This window comes from Eumetopias jubatus, unplaced genomic scaffold, assembly GCF_037043125.1.
Source record: "Eumetopias jubatus isolate StellerSeaLion01/CBP00866 unplaced genomic scaffold, mEumJub1_p1.0 scaffold_17, whole genome shotgun sequence".
NCBI classification, from domain to species: Eukaryota; Metazoa; Chordata; class Mammalia; order Carnivora; family Otariidae; genus Eumetopias; species Eumetopias jubatus.
Window position 1 is genome coordinate 49,712,501 of NW_028274823.1, and position 19,023 is coordinate 49,731,523.

Sequence of the window (19,023 nt, forward strand, 5' to 3'; positions counted from 1 at the left end):
GCTCGCTGGGGAGGTGGGCATTCTGCGTGTTCACCAGTTCGGGGCTTGTGCTGGAGTAAAGGCACCCCCACGCGGGCACATGGGCGGGCGGAGGTGGGGGGGGCATTCTGAGAGGCTTGGGCTGCAGTGGAGGGTTACGAGGCAGCCAAGTGGGAGGATATGTCCCCAGAGGAATGGGCCTTGCACAAATACAAGGACACCCATGACTGGGCAGCAAGGAGAGCTAACATTTACTCAGGGCTGACTGGGTCCTAGCACTGTGTTTAAAGCTATCGATGGAATATACCCTTTAATCCTCCTCCAACCTTATGAGATGGGCACTATTCGCCCATTTTACAGATGAGAAAACAGGCTCAGAGAGGGTTAGAGTATGTCCCTTCCAGTCCCAGTGTGTGGAAGAGGCAGGAGAGGGGGTGCGGGGGATGCTGGCAGGCAAGGCTCAGGAGGGGGAACCTCTGAGGACTTGAGGGCTGCCAACCCATAATAGGGGGAGCCACAGGAGGGCCACAGCCCTCCCACCGGACCCCCCTCCCCTCTGCCCCATACCGTGGAACCCTCCCTGAGAATGCCTAGCCCTCACCTCTTCTCTGCATGGAGACAAATCCCCGGGGAGCCCCTTATCTGGGCCTCAACCCCAGTGGCCCCTGCACCCTCCCCTACACTCAGTCTGTTCCCTGAGACTTGTTGCTGCCTCACTCCTCAAGGCCGGGCCTGAGTGCTGTTCTGTTGCCCAGAGTCCAGCACCAAGCACAAAGGCTCCTGGGACCTCCTGCCCCAGCTCCTAGAACTTTCTTTTCACTGAGCACCTTTCCTGAAGCCCTTTGGACCCCTGGAAGCCAGGCCTGGACCCACAGGCCTTAACCCTGTCAGCCTACCTTCTTTAGGACTACTGTGGTCCCAAGAGCCACGTCAACACGGCATGGCTCATGGGACCCTCTGCCCGGAAAACACAACCCACACAGTCTGGCGGCTCACAGACCCCAGCAAATTGTCCGCGGACCTCAAAGGGGGGAGGTTCTTGTGCAAGTCACCCAGAGGGCTTCTGGAGTCCAGGGTATAGATCTACAGCTCCTTCCCCAAGAGGGAAACGAAAGTGGGTATGTGTGGGGGCCCATGCACACTTCCTGCAGAGCTGGGACACCCACCAGGACCTCCTGAAGGCCACCAGTAGGGGACGCCCCCCCACCCCCCACCCCCCCGCCCCCCACCCCCTGTCAGGACAGACAAGTGCCAGGCACACTCACACCCTCGCTGCCTCCCTCTGGCTTTCACAGGATCGCAGGTTACCACGGTCCTGTGGGAGGGGGGATGACAAGCCCCTGGACGCCCCCACCCTCCAGACGGCACAGCAAGGTCTCTGGTCACAACACACAGCGGGAGGGGCAACTCACAGATGAGGACGCTGAGGCCCAAGGTGGAGCTGGGACAAGAAAGAACCCAGTCTCTGGGACTCAGGAATTCAGGAGAAACCAAAAGCCCAGCTGGTTTGGGAGCTAAACGTCTGCTATGAGGGAAACATCCGAGGGTAATGGCAGCTGCCTCGTACTGAGCAATCCTATGTGCCAGACAACCGAGCTAAGTGCCTTCCACCCTGTCCCACTGACTACCCGCCCCCCCCACAGCCCTGCCAGGCAGAGGCAAGTATAGGCATCTCTATCTTGACCAGGAAACAGGCTTAGAGAAGTGAAGTGACTTACCCAAAGTCACCCAGTAAGTGACAGATGTGGGTTTCATAATTACTCCCTGACACTGTCTTTTGGAAGGATGCTGGTGGCCCCATTTTAAGAGCCCCAGTGGGGATGGGGCAGGGAGGTCCTTTGGGACCCTGTGCTTCACAGAAAGGATGGGGGGCGGGGGGAGTCTGGGGGGCTCCAAGCCAGGGGTAGGAGCACCCGCTGGGGCTGCTGACCAGGGAGGCAGGTCTTGGGACCCTGTCCCCTACAGAACCACAAGGGCAGAGCTACAAAGGCCCCTGTGAGCCCCCTGTGAGCCCCGCAGTGCTGTGGGCAGCACTGTCCAACAGAACTGTGATGGTGGGGAATGCTCAACCACTGCCCTGTCCAACACGGTAGCCACTAGCTTCCTGGGGCTACTGAGAACCTGAAATGTGTCTAGTGTGACTGAGGAACTAAAAATCGATTTTCACTTAATTTTTCCTAATGCACATTTAAGTGGCCACATGTGGCTATCGGACATGCTATAGGACAGCACAGCAAACCCACTGCTTCCTACAGGTGAGTTCCCCAAGAAGGACAAGGGCTCTGGCATGTCACACGGTCGACCTGGGAAGCCAGAGCTGGGCCAGGAACTCAGGCCTCTCCATTGCTTCCTGGGTGACTGCCTTTGTTGTGACCCACTTATGCCCTGGGCTGCTTATTTCAGAGACTCTTATCAAGCACCCAGCACTGATAAAAGCCATGGAGGTCCTATGCTGCACCTCACAGGCCGGTGGGGCAGACGCCTGGGTAGACACGTGACCACATGAAACAGACCGGGATCAGGTGGGGGGACCTGGACATCCAAAGGGGTGTGAAGGGCTGCCAGGAGATAGAGTCCCACGTCTGTATGTGTGCTGGGGGTGGGGACCAGGGCAGGCCTCCTGGGGAGGTGACATTTGAGCTGGGCCTGGAAGCCACAGGCTGGAGACCAGAGAGAAGAAGGCCTCCCTGGGCTTCTCCCCACCCCCCCAATTTTTCACAGCCCACCCGCCCACACGTACTGAACCAGACCCTGCTCAATCTTCTGTGAACCTGTCAAGCAGATTACACCCTTGGGAGGCAGAGAGGGTGCCTATAATCTCCAGCCGCCTCAGGCTCTGACCGGGGACACCACTGAGATGGTATGAGAACAAATTCGGCAAGGCCAGAGGCTATCCCCGTCACCTGGGCCCCTCCAGTCCCAGGGAACTGCCCTCGTTGATTTCAAACCTCTGGGGCCTGGCTGTCACCCCTGCGGCGGGGGTGGGGGGGTGGGGGTGGGGTGGCTGGAGACACAAACACATCTCCCTTTTTTTTTCCAGAATGGAGCTGAGGGCACGAAGGGGAGGTCTGGACGCGTGCCACCCAGTTCCCGGAGCTCCTCAGAAGAAGAGCTGGCTGCCCTCGCCCCCCACCATGGGCAACCGCAAAACAGGAACCCTGCAACAAGAGGAGGCTTTCCATTGCGTCAGCAGACGCAGGGATATTCCCGCAGCAGAACTGTGACCTCGCATTGAGACCTTGCACTGCTCCCAACTTCCCTGCATGGATCTCCGCCTGCAACTCAGCAGCAACCCTGCTCCTGGAAGCCCTGGGAGTCCCAGTGGCATCTGTGGATCCAAAGCCTTCAATGGCTCCCCTGTTGCCCCCAGGATAAAATCTGTGCTCCCCCACGGAGTTTTGGCACTTCCCACACTTAACCTCAGGTGCTTCTTCTGGAGGGATACTCTCCCTTCCCCTAGAGTACCACATCTCTCCTGGTTTCCAAACCTTTGCATCTTTCCACCCTCCTACCTGAGATTCATTGCCCTTTGTGCGCAAGACCCGAATCCTACCATTTCCGAAATCTAGTTCCGCCTGGGAGGAGTTTCAGGCTACTCTAGCCCCGAATTTACCATTTCCCCTTTTTCCTTCCACAGCTCTTAGGGTGTGGGGCACGGTCCTCTGTTCACTCAGTTCTCCTTGCTCTGCTGCACCTGAATATCACCCCCTGCACCATCAGACACTGCTGGCAGTGCCCAAAGGCAGCACCAAGCCTTTCTGTCTTTGTCTCCCCCCAGCACAAGATTCCCTGAGTGGAGTTTACCTTTTAGAGATGAGACACAGAGCAATGCTCTCGGTACAGAGATGAAAACAGAGGCCCCCAGAAGGGAAGTGACTTGCCAAAGGGCTCACACTAATTTGGCACCAGATCACAGATGTTATCACTCGAGGGCTAGGCCCTGGGAGCCATGTTTCCATGAACGGCATCAGAATTATCTGGAGGGCCTTTAAAAAACCAAAGCCAAATCACAGAGGCCAGGCCCTACCTCCGAACTATTCTGAATCTCCAAAGTGATTGGGAGCCTCAGCGTCCAGGAATGCGGGTATCCTGGCTAAAGCCCCTGTTCTTCATTCACCAAACCTGCAGGAAGCACCCATTACTGCCTGGGGTGGGGGGAGGGCTTACCCGCAGGTGGGCGGGGCCAGTAGGACCCAGCAGGGGTCAAGGGGGGCTCAGAGAGCCTGAGAGCTAGCTCCAAGCAGAAGTCAGTGCCACAGCTTGGCTACCAAAAGGGAAGAAAAGGGCCCCCTTTCTCACCTGCTTGGCCACTGCCTGGCAGCCCAGCCTAATGCTCTGGGCAGCAGGGTGAGGGCCTGGCTCTGTCGGTGTGTTTTGAAGAACACACAGCACATCAGACTCTGGGGAGCAAGAGTGCTGTGGGTGGTCCCAGGGCGGCCCACCCCAACCCCAGGGAAAGGCACAGGGGCTCCGAACACTGCCCTACCTCACTCAAGGAGACTGGGAACCTGGGCATGTGGCCAAAGGTCCTCTCATCCTTCCGGTTCCCCTGGAGGGGCCTTGAAGACCACCTTCCAGGTGTGTGCGGGTCTCTGGCAGAGGGCCACCCCCTTCTCAGACCCCTCCCTTCAGTCAGCTCAGGGCCATTTAAGAGCTGGAGGCTGCAGAGAGGCTGATGCTGGTGGGCGGGGGTACCTCAGGACATAGGGCCAAGGCCAGAGACAAAGTGACCTCACCTCAGGGCTGGAACAGGAAACTGAAGCAAGGCACAATTAAATCTTATATAAACCTCAAGTTCAAAATGACAGACTGGGATTTGCAGTGGGCCATGAGAGGGCATTAGCTCCATTCAGGCCTGCCCTGCTGGGTGACCTTGGGGCAGGGAGTCCCTTCACTAGTCTGGGCCGTGGCCTGACTGTCCTTCCCTGCCGGCGGTTAGTGGCCTGGGAGCTCCCTGAGAAGCTGGGTGTGCTTGGAGGGCAGGGGCTTGTTTTTCCCTGAGCAGGCTCCCCCGTGAGGCTGATGCTTCTCTGTCAGGCCCTGGGAGAGTTTCCTCCAGCAGCTGAGGCTTCTGGGGGCAGGGGCGGGGGGGGGGGGTGAGCGAGGGCAAGTGTGCCAAGCAAATGCCCCACGACATAAGGGGCAGCAGGCCCTGGCAGGGAGGGCGCAAAGGGCATCTTGTGCCAGCCCAGGTCCCCAGATAATTCTTCCTATTGGGCTGGGGTCTGCACACCTCCTCTGGGGTGGTGCTAACGAACCTGGCCACAGGCCCCCCGATGGGGTCCTTCCCTTCAGAGACAAGCCAGCCTCTCCCTGGGGACCAGAGCGGCATCGATCAAGGTAAACACCTCCCTCCCCCAGAGTCTCCCTCTCCCTCTCCCAGCCCTGCCAGCTCAGAACTCTCTGTTCCTAGGGACCAGAGGCTGAGCTGGCTCTCCTGCCCGATCGATGGATGACTTCACAAAGACTGACGCCTAGCAGGCACCAAGGCGCTCCTCAGGGAGCTCTAAGGCTTCTCTTGGGACTGCTGCCCACCCTTGCCCCCTGGCTGACCTCTGCCGCGTGGCAGAGCACTGGCAGAGGAGGGGCTCATGCCACTCGCTGGGTGACCTTGGGCAAAACTGACCCTCGGCTTTCTCCTGCACTACATGGGAGTACCTGGCTCGTCTCTACTCGCCTCACAGGGAAGCTGTCAGAAAATAAAGTGCTAAGAAAACAGAATATCACTTTATCTGCACTGTCACACTTGTGGGCTCTGGACTAGTGTCCTCACCTCACTTCTGCCCTGAGTCTCCAGCCTCATAGGCCAGCGCTGTCCAGTGGAACTTTCTGTCACAGTGCAAATGTTCTACAACCTGAACAGCCACACATGGCTGGGGACTACCACACTGGACAGCACAATTCTAGATGCACTCTGCCATCCTTACTCCCCCGGGTGTGACCCAGAAAGAGCCATCAGGAAACTCCCAGGCAGGACTTTGGCTGAGTATCTGTGGGGGCCCCTCTCAGTCTGACTGGCTGACACCAGAATGGGGACTCGTCCGAAAGTTCCCAGGGACTGAGCAAGGGTCTGGCTGCTTAGTGCTCAACCAACACAAATTTAAATCCAGAAGTGCTCCTCTGTCCCCTCCCCACCCTAGTAGGGAAAGTAGCACCAGACCCGCCTTTTCTGCTTCGGCAGCCCTCAGCAGTCACTGAGGGTCCACCACCTGCCAGGCACGGTGGTGGATACTGGGGTACATGGTGATGAGGAGCAGATGATCCCTGCCTTCAAGGAGCTCAGGATCAAGGCCTCCTTCCAGTGGGAGCTAAGACTGGCTTCCTCCATCCCCTACTGTGTGGTCTCAGGGTTTCACACGTTTTCCCATCTGAAACTGGGGCTCCCAAGTCCCTGAGTGCACAGGCTGTGGTGAGACCCCAGAGACAAGAGAGCATGGTGGAGGCGCTGGGCGGCTGTGCAGGGGAGTGGAGACGGCCTTGTAAAGCAAGTCAAACTCTGTGCACACTGCTGCTTCCGGTTCAGACCCAGATTCTCACCAAAGCATCGCTGTTTGGTGGTTTTTCACTAAGGAAGTTCACGGTAAAAATAGCTCAGGAGGGGACTTGAATCCAGCTAGTTGGGGGGGGGGGCGGGTAGTCACTGCTTAGCTAATACACAAGAAAGGGGAACAGGCTTTTTAGTGACCACGTGGACCCTAAGGCTCAGAGCCAACCCCCCCCACCCCTGTCCCTGCCATGGGACAGAGCCCTTTGCTCTGTAGTGGATGGGAGATGAACATCCTGCCCCAGAACTGGAAGGGCCTGAGGCCCTATACACCATCGGGGTCACCCTGAATTCAGGGTGGCACCACCTTGTTCACTCCAACTCACTCCCCAGCAGGATTTCTGGTCCATACTGCACCCACTCTCCAGGCTGGGCCATTAAGAAACACTCGGGCACCAACTCGTTGCCAGTTGCCTCACAAAATCTTCCTGCTGGAGGAGCCACCAGCCATGCCCAGTGCCCGTCTGGCAGTCTGGCCTGATGGTCAAGGGCAGGGGTCCTGGACCCCCACCCTGAGAATGACAGCTACCTGAAGCCCATCTGAGGAGGGGCCATCTCCCTCCACTGGTGCAAAGGGTTAGGGCAGGGAAAGTCACAGCCTGGTCTCTCCTGATTTCCGCGGATCCGGGACCTGGGACCTATCCCATGGCTTGGGCACCAAGGCTAGCAGGACCCCAACACCAAAACCATGTGCTCAGGACCAGGAAACAACCCGTTAGCCCCAACAGTCTTCTGAAAAACCCTCTCTCCAAGGCCTTCAACAAGATCCTCACAACCTGGTGTCAGGCACCCCCACAAAGGGGGTGCCTGCCCCCTAGTGCAAACCCTCTCTTCTTCTCCAGCCGGCTTCCCAGCAAACACTTGTCAGAAGTCTGTTCCGCGCCCACCAGCTCTCCGAAGGGCGCCCTGCTGCAATGGTGGCATCACCAGCGCCCGTGAGGGTCTCTGGGCTCGCTCAGCATTGGGGCTGCAACCTGACAAAGGAGCAGCTTGAAGTTAAAGACCCTCGGCCGCTGCCTCGGTGGAAGGCTTCCGGGCCGATTCTTATTTTTGCAATAGGAGCCCATTGAGGACGGAGCCTTGTAAAATGTCTGCTGGAGAGCCAACACTTCACCTTCGGGAAGAGTGCGGGGGAGCACCCGGGCCCCGAGGAAAAATGAGGGCCCCTTCTGTGGGCGCACAAAACGGGCCCAGTGCACGCCTGTGCCACTCTCGCGGCCAAGCCTCGGGCTGACACCATGCAGCACACGGCGCTACCCACAATGCACCGGCCCTCCTCTGTCACACACAGGCACGCACACTCACCCCCGCGCCCGGAGGGAGCCCGGCCCGGCCCGCGGGCGCCCCGGCGCCGACCCCTCCAGCCCAGCACTCACCTAGAAGTTGCACCGGCCGCGGTCCCACCCTGGCGCCCGCGGGGGGCTGGGGCCCGGCCGAGAGCGGCCGCGGCGAGCGTCTCCGGGCAGGGTTCAGCCGGCGCCGAACAAAGGCTGCGCGCAGGCAGCGGGCGCCGCCTGCATCCCCGCTCCGCGCCCGGGCGGCGGCGGCGGCGGCGGCGGCGCGGGGGCCCGGGCGGCTCCGGCGCCCGCTCGCTCCGCGCTGCCCGCTCCGAGGGCGCTCCGGCTCCCGCGCTCCCGCTCGCTGCTGCCCGCCACCGCCGCCGCCGTCCGGCTACCGCACCGCACACATCAATTATTCATCGCCCGTCTCCAGCTTCCCGGGCGAAGCCAATCACAGGCGGAGGCTCCGCTAATGGGGCCGCCGCCGCCGAGGAGGCAGCCAGCCGCGCGCCCGGGCGCAAGCGACGGCCCTCCGGGGACGGGGATGGGCCGGGGGCGCGCGGGGGGCGGGGGCGCACGGAGCGCGCCAACGAAACTTCCCACGGCCGGCGCCCTGCGCCGCGCGCCGGGACCCCGCCGGCGCGACCACCCACCCTGCGTGCGCCCGCGTGGGGCTGGGGGCTCCGGGGAGGCCGGGCGCGCCGCGGAGGGGGGAGGGGAGGGAGGAGGAGGAGCGCGCGAGGAAGATGAAAGGCTAGCAGACCTGCCTCGGCGTCTCCAGGGAGCCCCGGCTCGCGCGCGCCCTCCCCGCCCCGCGAGCCTCGCCGTCCGCACCCCCGCCCCCCAGCCCGCCGCCCGCACTCACTCGCGCGCGCAGACCGTCGGCCCAGCCACTTTGCTGCGAGGGAGCGCGAGCGAGTATGAATCGGAGGCAGCTCACATTTCAAACTTGCACGCAGGGGTGGTGCTGGTGCACGCCGCCGCCGAGTGAACGCACGACCCGACGAGCGGCGCTCCAGCCTCCGGGCGGGGGCGGCGACCGGGGCCCCCTCCCCCTGGCCCCCCCCCCCGCCGCCGCCTGGGCAATTAATTGGAAGCAACACTTGTGCGAGTGGGTCTCCCGGAGCGCTGTCGCCTGAGGGGGCCGCCGGGAAGGCGCTGGCGGTGGTTGATTTGGGGTGTCTCCCACCCCCCCACCGCCCCCCAGCGAATCCTCCCAAGTGGTCATGCTAATGCGGGTCCCCCGTGGGGTGGGGGCGGAGGAGGGATCTGGCCTGGGGGCGGTCTCGGCTGGCCGGTGAGGGGGGGGAGGGGAGGGGTGGGGCGGTACTGGGTCATCCGGATTGCGACCTCGGTTTGCAGGATTTTCGGAACCGGTTAGGGAGCGGAGAAAGCAGGCGACCTGGCATCTAACCTGGCACAGGGGCCCCTCTACCTTCGGGATTCCCCGAGCGCGGAGCCGGGGGCAGGGTGAGCGGGCGTACGTAGGCTCGACCTCCCCGACTTCGGGGAGTTCCTGTGCCCTGGGCCAGCGGCTGTAGGGAAACCGGGGGCGGCTGCGGTGCGCGCCTCGGCCCTGCCCCGCCCCGGGAGCTGCTGCCTTCCTGACATTGCATCCTGTGGTGGCCGCGGCCTCTTCCTTCCAGCCTGTCTTTCGAAAGGTCTCCTGGCGCTGAGATGAGCTTGCCCCCTCTCCACCCCTCCGCCCCCGAGACACCCCTGGAAGCCCACCCGCTGTCCTGCCCAAAGGGCTCTGCGCCCTTCCCTCTTTCCACTACCATCACCCTCTTGGGGGAAAGGTTTTATAGCCCCCTCCCCCAGCCCCACCCACCTGCCGGTGAAATTTCTTGGTGACCTAACTCAAACGACTAGGAAAGTAAGAGGGGTCCCATCATTCAACCTAAAGAAAGGTAGCCAGAACTGTCTTTAAAATCTCTATATTGACTGCTGTGCACTGTTCTCTGAGGCATCCCCGGGAACTGACCAGGTCCACTAGCCTTTGTTGCTTCTCTAGACTTCATTCTCGGATACTCCCCTCCTTTTTCAGTCTGAGCCTCTGGCTGGCCCCTAAACCTTACTGTCTGTGCTCCTGCCTGCCCTGGAAGTGGCTGAGACAAATCACTTATCTAGAAATTATGTTCTTGCTCCTTGTTTGACATAAATCGTTAGCAGGTTCTAATCCCACCCACTGCCACTTGAAATATCACTTTCGGGGATGGCATTTGGAAATGCAGTTGTCATGGGCTTTCTCTCCGAGGAGCTGGTTAAATGGATTAATTCATACTTCATAACTTGCTGCCTTTTGGACAAGAACTAGCTTCCTGCAAGAGAGATTAATTGGCATCCCCTTCCTGCAGGGCCAACCCCAGGGGCAGCTGGGGAAAGAGGGCCTTCTCTGCTCTGCACAAATTCCAGGCTCTGCTTACTCCCACCTCTTCCAAGTGGTCTTCCTTATTTTGGGTTAGAATGGTTTCTGTGGGGGACAGTCATTTAGTGAGACATTCGTTGGGGCCCTGCCCTTCCAAGCAGCCCCATGGGGTTTGGGATCTCTAGAGGGAAGACCCTATAAAGACTCTCCCATCTTTCTCACTTTGGCTGGCCCAGTCCCCACTGCAAATCCCCTAGACAATGTTCTCCAAAGCCCAGTGCTCAGCCAGTGACACCCAGAAACAGATGGGGCCTGACAATTTGGCCCAAATTTCAGAAGGAAACACTGAGATGGAAGTCCTCAAAACCAGATTACTAACATTAATCTGGTTTTAACATAGTGTCAGATTACCCAGAATTCAAATAGCCAAGACTTCAAATAACCAGAATACACTCCTCCTGGATCCTTCCCTCCCAGAAATTCTGTGTACTGATAGTTCACAATATTAATCTGATTCTTAGTGCCTTCTGAGCCACCAAAGACCTAAATGTTTGGAACTTCCAGGTTCATTCTTGAAATTCCCTGTCTAAGTGTTGGTACCAAGTAGCCAGCCCCCAGGCACAGAGTTCAGAAAAACCACTTCCTGTCCGTTGAACCAGAATCCGGACTGGAGCTGAGGTTTATACCAGAGGGACACCGACCTGGGGTCACTGCCTGGAAAACGAGTAAGACAGCCCCACCAAGCCGCCTCCCCAGCCTCCCAGTTCTGGCAGGATGGGATGGGAGAAAAGTATTAATATGCTTATTTAAATTCCTCAGGCCTGGGACCAATTGTTTTTGACTTTCTCCAGGTAAGAAAAAAAAAAAAAAACGAATACTATCCCCCAGCAGATTTAAGTAATTAGAAAAACAAATTGTTTTCAAGAGTCCATTCACCAGCGGGCACCCAAGGCCTCCCGGCCCGAAGCTAGGGTTTTCACATGCTAATTTCAAGGCCCGCAGGGCCCTATTCTAGCCCCCCCGCTTCGGCCCAGTAGGTTAGCGAGCTCTTTATTAATACTGCATGCCCCAAGCCTACAGAAATACGGGTACTCTAACCAGTTCCTGCTTCAGAAGGGCTTCTCCTCACTTCATGTTCCAACTCTGTTTCTCCAACTTCCAAAGATTTGCTCAAAAGCCCCGAGCCCAAAGTGGCCTGCTCCACCCCCTGGCGCACGCCTTGATAAGGATCTGCCGGAAAGGGGCTACAGACAAAGCCGTCCTCCACCTCTGCCGGCAGTCACTCGGCGAGCTCTCCAACTGACCTCGGGGAGGGGGGCACAGCCCGGGGGAATGACTTGGGAGGCAGAAGAAAGGAAGAAGAAAGGGAGAGCTGCGGCCCCGGCGCCGGGCTCCTTGATGAATGCCCGTGAGCGCTCGGGAAGCCTGATGTGGGGATCAATAGCGGGTGGCTTTTCTTGCGGGTGTTTGAACTCCTCCAGCCATGGGCCCTGGCGAGGGAGAGCCGCCAATAAATCTCAGCTCGGCAGCCAGGAAGGCAGCAGCGGCTCGGTCTGGAGGGCGCAGGCGGGAGGATTCTTCGCCCAGCCAGGGGAACCTGTCATGCGGAACCCACGTCTGAGGGACCGAGGCGGGGGAGGGGACTACCGAGGTGCCTGGGGGTGCAGGAAAAGCCTCTCCCAGGGCTCCCCAGCTAACCTCCACGGCCCAGGGCCTCCTGGAGCCCGTCCCAGCTCAGGCTGGTAAGGAGAGAAAGAGCCAAGCCACCTAGGATGTAAATCACCCAGGGGTCGAAAGTGACTCCGCCCAGGGCTTCCAGGCTCAGGGCCGGGTCGCCACCCCTGCGAGGCTTTGTGTGGGAGGCCCAGGGGCAGACAAAAGCCAAGCCTCCCCTGACTGAGGCTGAGGAGAGACAGAACAATGAACCTCAGAGGTGGCTCTTCTGGGCCTTCAGTTCTGAAAAGCCCCAGAGCCGGGTCTTCCTCAAGCAGGGCCTGCTGATTCAGCAGGTCTCAGCAAGGATCCCGATGACTCAGAGATGTCACCCATGCAGGCTGGAGCACTCAGAGGGAGGATGAAACAGACAGGGAGGCCCTGGGCGGGTAGCCATGTGAGTGTGACAGGCAGGGACGTAGGGCCTGGGTTGTCCACCTTCACACAGCTGGTCCCTCTCAGGACCCATGAAGGAAGGTCAGGGTCCAGAGTCTGTTCAGTAAAGGCAAGCGCACGTACTGGGGGTCACTGGTCGTGGGGCGTCTGTCTCACTGCCAGTGCGGCCGGCCCAGGAAGGCTCAAGGGACTACACTGGGGGCAGGAGTTGACTCAGGGGCCCTGCCTCCAGAGACCTTCTCCTGGAGCTTCTTCTGCCCACCTCCGAGGGGCCAGAGCACAAGCTCCTATGGCTTTTGATAATGCTGTTCCCTCTGTCCCCTGGCCCTTCTCCCTTTGCCCTGGTCAATCCCCTCAATTCTACTTGCACACTCCTGAAGGAGGAAGGCCCCGAGGAAGTCCAGCACCCAGCCAATGGAGAGGTCTCTGCCAGGCCTCACAACGCTACTCATACGTGGGGGCAGCAGGAGGGTGCACTCCTACTTGGGAAACAGAGCTGGGACGCCTGAGCTGGATCCAGGCCTCTCCTGGTTCCTAATCAGACAGAGCTCACGGCGACTGGGTGTTTGCTGTTTGCCAGGCATGCTTCCAGGCACTTTCCAAGTTTCAACGTGTGATCCGTACCCTCGCTGATGAGCTGTGATCGGTATTCCCACTCTACAGACAGTAACACTGAGGCACAGAGAGGTTTGGACAACTTGCCAGAAGGATTTAAACTACTTGGCCATCTGATTGCAGAGTCTGCACTGGACCCATCAGGTTACAGCCCTAAGATGGGACTCAGATCCAGAGGAGAGGGACCACCGAGGTCACTCCAGCTCGCTGATGAGAGCTATAGCCCCTGACTCTTGTTTTGTATTTTTTCCAGCACAATTATTTTCTTTGGGTTTCTTTTTCCTGTTTACCCATCCGCGTTATTGTAAGCATCCACCTGACATCTTGGTTGGCCAGGCTCCCCGTGATGGGGGGAGGGGGGCCGGGGACAACGGTGGAGAATGAAAACTCCATGGCGCAGAACCTCCTATCATTGCACCCCACGCCCCTTCCTGGATTTCTCCCCCAGCAGGGCCCTCATCCCAGACTCCGACTGCGTTCCCAGAAGTCTGCATTTGGCTTCTGCCCAAATCTTATCATCATTTTACTCAGAAAACAAAACCACCCCCTGCCCCACACCTCCATTCGGCACCTCTGAGAGGCCTTAGGATGGCAAGCCCTCCCTCCAGGAGGGTGGAGCCTCCTGCCAGGCTGAAGGAGGAGAGAAGATGGGGGAGGCAACCCAGGAGCCGGGCACAAAATGGGCACTCGGGTGGCTTCAGTCTTCAAGAGCTGTCTGCCCTTTCACTGTGCAGCTGGGAAGGTGGCCACCCCCTTAGGCTGTCTGCCCGTGCTGCTGGGACAGAGAGGCTGGCAGGCAGGAAGCAACTGGCCAGGTCCCCGCTAGCTGAGGAGCGGCAGACGGAGGCGATGTGCCCGGATTTGGAGGCTGAGGCTCAGGAAACAAGTACTGACGAGCTGCTGGCCCTGGACAAGTCCCGTAGGCTTCCCGGGCCCGTGCCGCCTCCTTTGTAGGATGGAAGTGAAACCAAGTAACACCACGTCCTCAGGGGGACCAAAGGAGATAACGATGGCCATTCTTGAGAGGCCGAGTCTGTGCTGTGATGGTGTGGGCTGAACTGTGTCCCCCCAAAGACGCTGAAGTCCTAGTCCCCAGCACCTGTGAATGTGACCTTATTTGGAAGGAGGCCTCTGCAGCGGATCAAGTTAGGATGAGGTCATTGGGGTGGGCCTCACTCCCCTATGACTGGTGTCTGTTTAAAAAGTAGACATCTGGACATGGAGATACACACACAAAGTGGGAGGACGCCTGGTGACAGTGGCGTCATGGTGCCACGAGCTGGGAGAGAGGTCTGGAACAGATCCTTCCCTAGTGTCTTCAGAGGGCGCACGGCCCTGCTGCCGTGACGCCTTGATCTCAGATTGGCAGACTTCTGGGCCCCAGCACCCTGAGATGGTGCGATTGTCTAGTGCAAGCTGCTGGGCAGGTGGTACTTTGTTCTGGCATTCCTAACAAAACAATGCCCCTGGTGACACTGTGAAAGCTGAAGTCACAGCACATCCCTGCTCTCCTCAGATCCCTTCCTGCAGAGGCTCTGGCTCAGGCAGTGTGAAGTCCCAGAGCCCTTATGAGTACCCACAAGCCCCCACGTGACCTCCCTGACCTCATTTCCTTCCAGTCCGCCCTTGGCTTGCTCTGCTCCAGCCTCCCCGCCCTTCTGGCCACAGATGCCCCACATGCACCCTCCAAGGTGGGCTAGGCACGCTCTTCTCCAGGTGGCCCAGCTCACGTCCCGCCTGCCTGCAGGCCTTCGCACAGGGGACCCCTTCTCGGGAGCCCTCCTCAGCCACACTGCCCCAAACGGCAGCACCCCCCCCAACGCTTCCTCCCACTCTTTCCTGACTTCGCTCTCCCCTCTGCACTTATGACTGCTTGTTTCTCTTGTAAACGCTGTCTCCTGACTAGAAGGCAAAAGCTCTACATCAGCAGCGACTTCTGTCTGCTTTGGACGTCTCTCGTGGACAGGATCTACAGGATGCCGGGCAGATGCGGGATATTTGCTCGGGGAAGGACCAGCTGCCCGAATGAATGAGTGAGGCCAGGAATGAATGAGTAAACAGGAGGAGCTGTGGTGCCCTGCGCCCAGTGCCTGCCCCCCCACCCCCCAACCTGCTGTCTGGAAGAACACAGGGTGGCTTCTCAGTGGAGGCAGCCTGTTCAGACAGGAAGCTCAGGCTGGGTAAAAAAGGGGCCACCGGAGGTGGTGGGGAACTCGCCACCCAGACCTCTAATGAATCTCTTTCCATTGATTTCTGGAGTTGTCTTTGAAGGGAAGGGACAGGCAAGGCAGCTCGAATGTCCGTGCCTCAGCAGTCCTGGGGTTTTATTGCTTCTCCCAGGACACAGCTTTGACAGGGGGCTTCCAGACGGCCCCTGGGTTGGACTGACATAAGCTCCCTGCAGTTGGAAAAGCAATTTCCCTTTCTGCTGAAGCTGTCTGTAGGTCTGTCTGTCTGCCTCCCTGCCCGTGCAGCATTTCTCCCCGTCTGGACCAGGGCAGCCAAATTCCACTCCTGACATTCCCCAGACAAAGGCTCAAGCAGGCCCCGGGAGGATGCCCTCCGTGTTGCAGAAGAAGAAATGAAGCTCAGACAGGGAAGGAGTTATGAAAACACATACATTCAGGCCCAAGGCTGGGGGGCCAATGAAGCTGAAAGCAGGCTGCCCAGCCCCTACTGACTCCACCATGCCCCGCAGCCTGCGTAGCCTGTTACAGCCAGCCCTTTCCCCCGCAGAGCCTCTACGTGACCATTTGGGATCATCAACTCATTTAGCACTGGAGTAAAGAGCCCCTAGCCTCACTTGGAATGAGGGAACCGGAGCTCAGAGGAGAGGGGCCTGGGCTTCCTGCCACCACACAGCAAATTAGTGGTAGAGCCAGGACTAGCCCTAAGACTTCTGGCTTGTTCCAGAGCCCCAGGCCATGTCTCCCGATGCTGTGTTCCCACCAAGGGTACTGGCAAGGGCATGTTCTCCCAACTGTAAAGTGCTAGACAGATATGAAGGGCTACTATTCTAAAGGGCTCTTGTCCATCGGCTGCCTCTTTTTATGAGCTGATGGGACATGCATGTGGAGGGTCTGCCCCACTCTGTCTTCCTCCTCCTCACAGGGAGGTTGGGCGCCAGGCTCTGGACCTTTCTGCTCCTTTCCTCACCCACAGAGGGTCCCGCACATCAGGAAGGTGGGTGGGGGCATCCAATCTGGGCTCAAAAGAAGGACAGTCAGGGCTGCCCTGGGGTGGTAGTGGGCACCCTGTCACCTGAGGTGTGTAAGCTGAGGAAGCGAAAATGCAGAGGGAATCTCAGAGTAGCAGGGTAGGGCTTCTGTGGCCATTTCTGCTCTGGGGTGCTCTCATAGGTAAGAGGAGAGGATTGGTGCTTGAGAAGCATGCCCAAGCACCCCAGTATGTTCTGGGCAGCAACAGAGCAAATCTTCCAGACCCATTAAAGTTCACCAGGAACCATTCATCACCTGTATGCTTCCTTCCCTCCTCCTGACAGTCCTGACTGAAAGGACACTGTCCCCACTGCCCACTCCCTTCCAGCCACTTGCTCCCAGCCCACAGCAGCCCAGGGAATCTGGCAGCTTCCTTCACTCCCCCGTGTGGTCCCAGGTGTCCCCCTCTCCCGGGGGTGGGGGGGTGGTGGACGTGAGCAGACAGGCCACGGAGGAATGTCTGTCTGGGGAAAATCCAAAGTGGCCGCCAGGGCAGGGCAAGGAGTGGGAGGCTTGATGTTGAAATCAGGATCTGCAGAGCTGAGCTTGGCAGGTGGGAACAGCACACCCCTCCACCGGAGGCCAAGGCCCCAGCTGAGAGATGCTGCCCGGGAGAGAGGCTGGGGGCTTGCTGTGTGACCAAGAGCACGTCACTATCTCTTTCTGGGATATAGCTTCCCCACACAGTGGTGGACATCTAGTGCGGATGCTGGGCCTCTTTGCTACTAGGGGCACCGGTCTCCCTAAGTCTGATTGGCAAGGCCCCAAGAAAGACTGTCACAACTGAGCTGACACCCCTCCCCCCCCGCCGCCACAACTAATAACCTATAAAGGATGGAGCAAGCCAGGCAAGGTAGCTACAGTATACACAACCCTCTTAAGGCAAAGAAGCCCATTCCAAAGTAGTGGGCCTACTAAGGTCCATTCTTGTAAATGTATGTGCAGTGTATCTGTAAACATCTTTTTTGATAGACTGTGAGCTCCATGAGAGCAGGGATTTTGTCTGTTTTGATCACTGCTATATCCCTGGTGGCCCTATACCTGGCACATAGTAGGTGCTCAACAAATATTTGTTGAATAGCTGTTATTGACCAAGTTATTATCCTATGTCTGTGGGGATTCAGCTCTACTTTATAATTTTCTGTATGCCTTAATTGTTTATAAGGAGTATATATTATTCTTATGATTAGAAAAAAACACCCCATAAAACCACTTTTATTTTAGAAAGAAATGAATCCAAAGTTAAGACTTTTCCCCTGGAAAGATGCTGTCCAGAGTCTTCAGAATCTAGTAACTCTACAGTGACACTTAAAACAACCCCAAGTCACCAATGGAGCTTTCGAGGCCCAGCTATGTGTGGCCAGAGGCTGGCCACGGACAAGAGGCATTGCTGGAGTTACCGTCTGTCCTTTTCCCTCTACACATGGCACAATTCCACCCCAGCAGTCTCTTCTCGACACCCAGAAGAGCATCCACATTGTTTTCTCTGCCTCTGGCCCCTCGGTCCCTCCTCTAGCTGCTAAGGTTTTATAAAGGGCAAATCTGACCATGTTACTACCTTGTCTAAAACCTTCTATGGCTCCCCAGTGCTGCCAAGATCTAGTGCAAGCTTGAGCTTCCTAGACTGGCATTCAAAGCCTTGGAAGTCTTATGATGGTCTCTAGGAAGGTCCTTCTGCAACTCAACCTGAGTTGCTCTTGTCTAGATGCCTCCAGCAAGTCCCTTAAAGGCATTTATGAACCCTGGCTTGCCCAGCTTTATTGGAGGTAGGCTCACTGCAAAAACCCACATGCCAAACAAAGTGTTGATCAGTGCCTGGGTGCCAGCCTGCAGCTGGGAGAGGATACTGCCACAAACCCAGGAGTGACAGAGAAGCTGAACCCGACCCTCCCACCAATCTGGGGGCCTGTCCAGAGGGCTGAGGAGCCAGGACCCCTGATGAATCTGAAAGGTGGGGCAAGCCATAGGCCAGTAGCCTGAGTTGGGGTGCCCAAGGCGGGGAAGGAAATCAGCCCAGAGATCTCAGCCCTGGGGATACTATGGTTTGGGGCCAAGCAGCACTTCCTGTCCCCTGACTCAGTTTCCCCATTTGGGATGCAGGCAGTTTTCTGAGATGCATGGTAACAAGGCACAGCTCTGGGAAGCAAGCCAGGTCTTCTGCTGCTCCCCCTCAGCAAGGGGAGCCCACGCCTCCCTCGGGCCCCAGACAGACCTGGGAGTGTGGTGTGTAATTGAATTTGGCCTAATTACCTAATTGCGCTGAGGAACAACCAGTACTGACAGAGGCCTCGGGTGTCAGGGGGTGATTGGAAACCAGGAGCCAAGTGGCAGCCTCCGGATTCCTAAGAAAATTCAGGGAAGCAGTGCTAGACACCAGCACCTTCATATTCCTTAGTCTCTCAGTTGCTCGGAACCCTGGGAGGCAGGTGGCATTGTTCCCATTCTACAGGTGAGGAAACTGAGGCCCAGAAGCATCTTATGCAGGGACACCAAGTTGGAAAAAGTAGAGAGGAGATTTGAACCCATATTTCTTCTGCACCTGCGGCCTTTGCACATGCTGTTCCCTCTATCTGAAATGCCTTTCTCTGCCCTCTTCTCTGGGCAGATTTTCTCCTTTCTGCTAGGGTCATTTCCCTGAGAAAGCCTCTAAGACGTTCTTTGATCACAATGACATCATCACTGAAGGGTGTTTGTTCCCAGTCTGTCCTCTCCACCAAATCTCGAGTTCCCGGAAGGCAGGGACCACATCCGCCTCACTCGCGCTGTGTCCAGGCCCATGGGGCCTGGGATGCGGTGGTGCTTACTAAATATTTGCCCAGTGAATGGCTGAAAAAACCCCTACATTCCGGTCTTTTCCAGACACAGTGTGTTGGTTCCCTGCCATCACTGGCCTGGGCCTTGGGAGTGGGG

The 19,023-nt window shown here is 58.0% G+C and overlaps 1 protein-coding gene across 9 annotated transcripts in view; it reads right to left on the reverse strand.

The window, feature by feature from the left end:
* ZMIZ1 (zinc finger MIZ-type containing 1) overlaps positions 1 to 19,023 on the reverse strand; it is a 235,127-nt gene that overhangs the window by 59,021 nt on the left and 157,083 nt on the right. The window contains exon 1 of one of the 9 annotated variants that reach the window (XM_088020050.1): positions 9,239 to 9,326. The exons of 6 other annotated variants lie outside the window; for them this stretch is intronic. The gene's annotated coding sequence lies outside the window, so the exon portion shown is untranslated. Of the gene's footprint in view, positions 1 to 7,899; positions 8,007 to 8,668; positions 8,791 to 9,238; positions 9,327 to 19,023 lie in introns of those variants that run through there. 2 more of the 9 variants (XM_088020048.1, XM_088020049.1) reach the window with 2 other exon arrangements.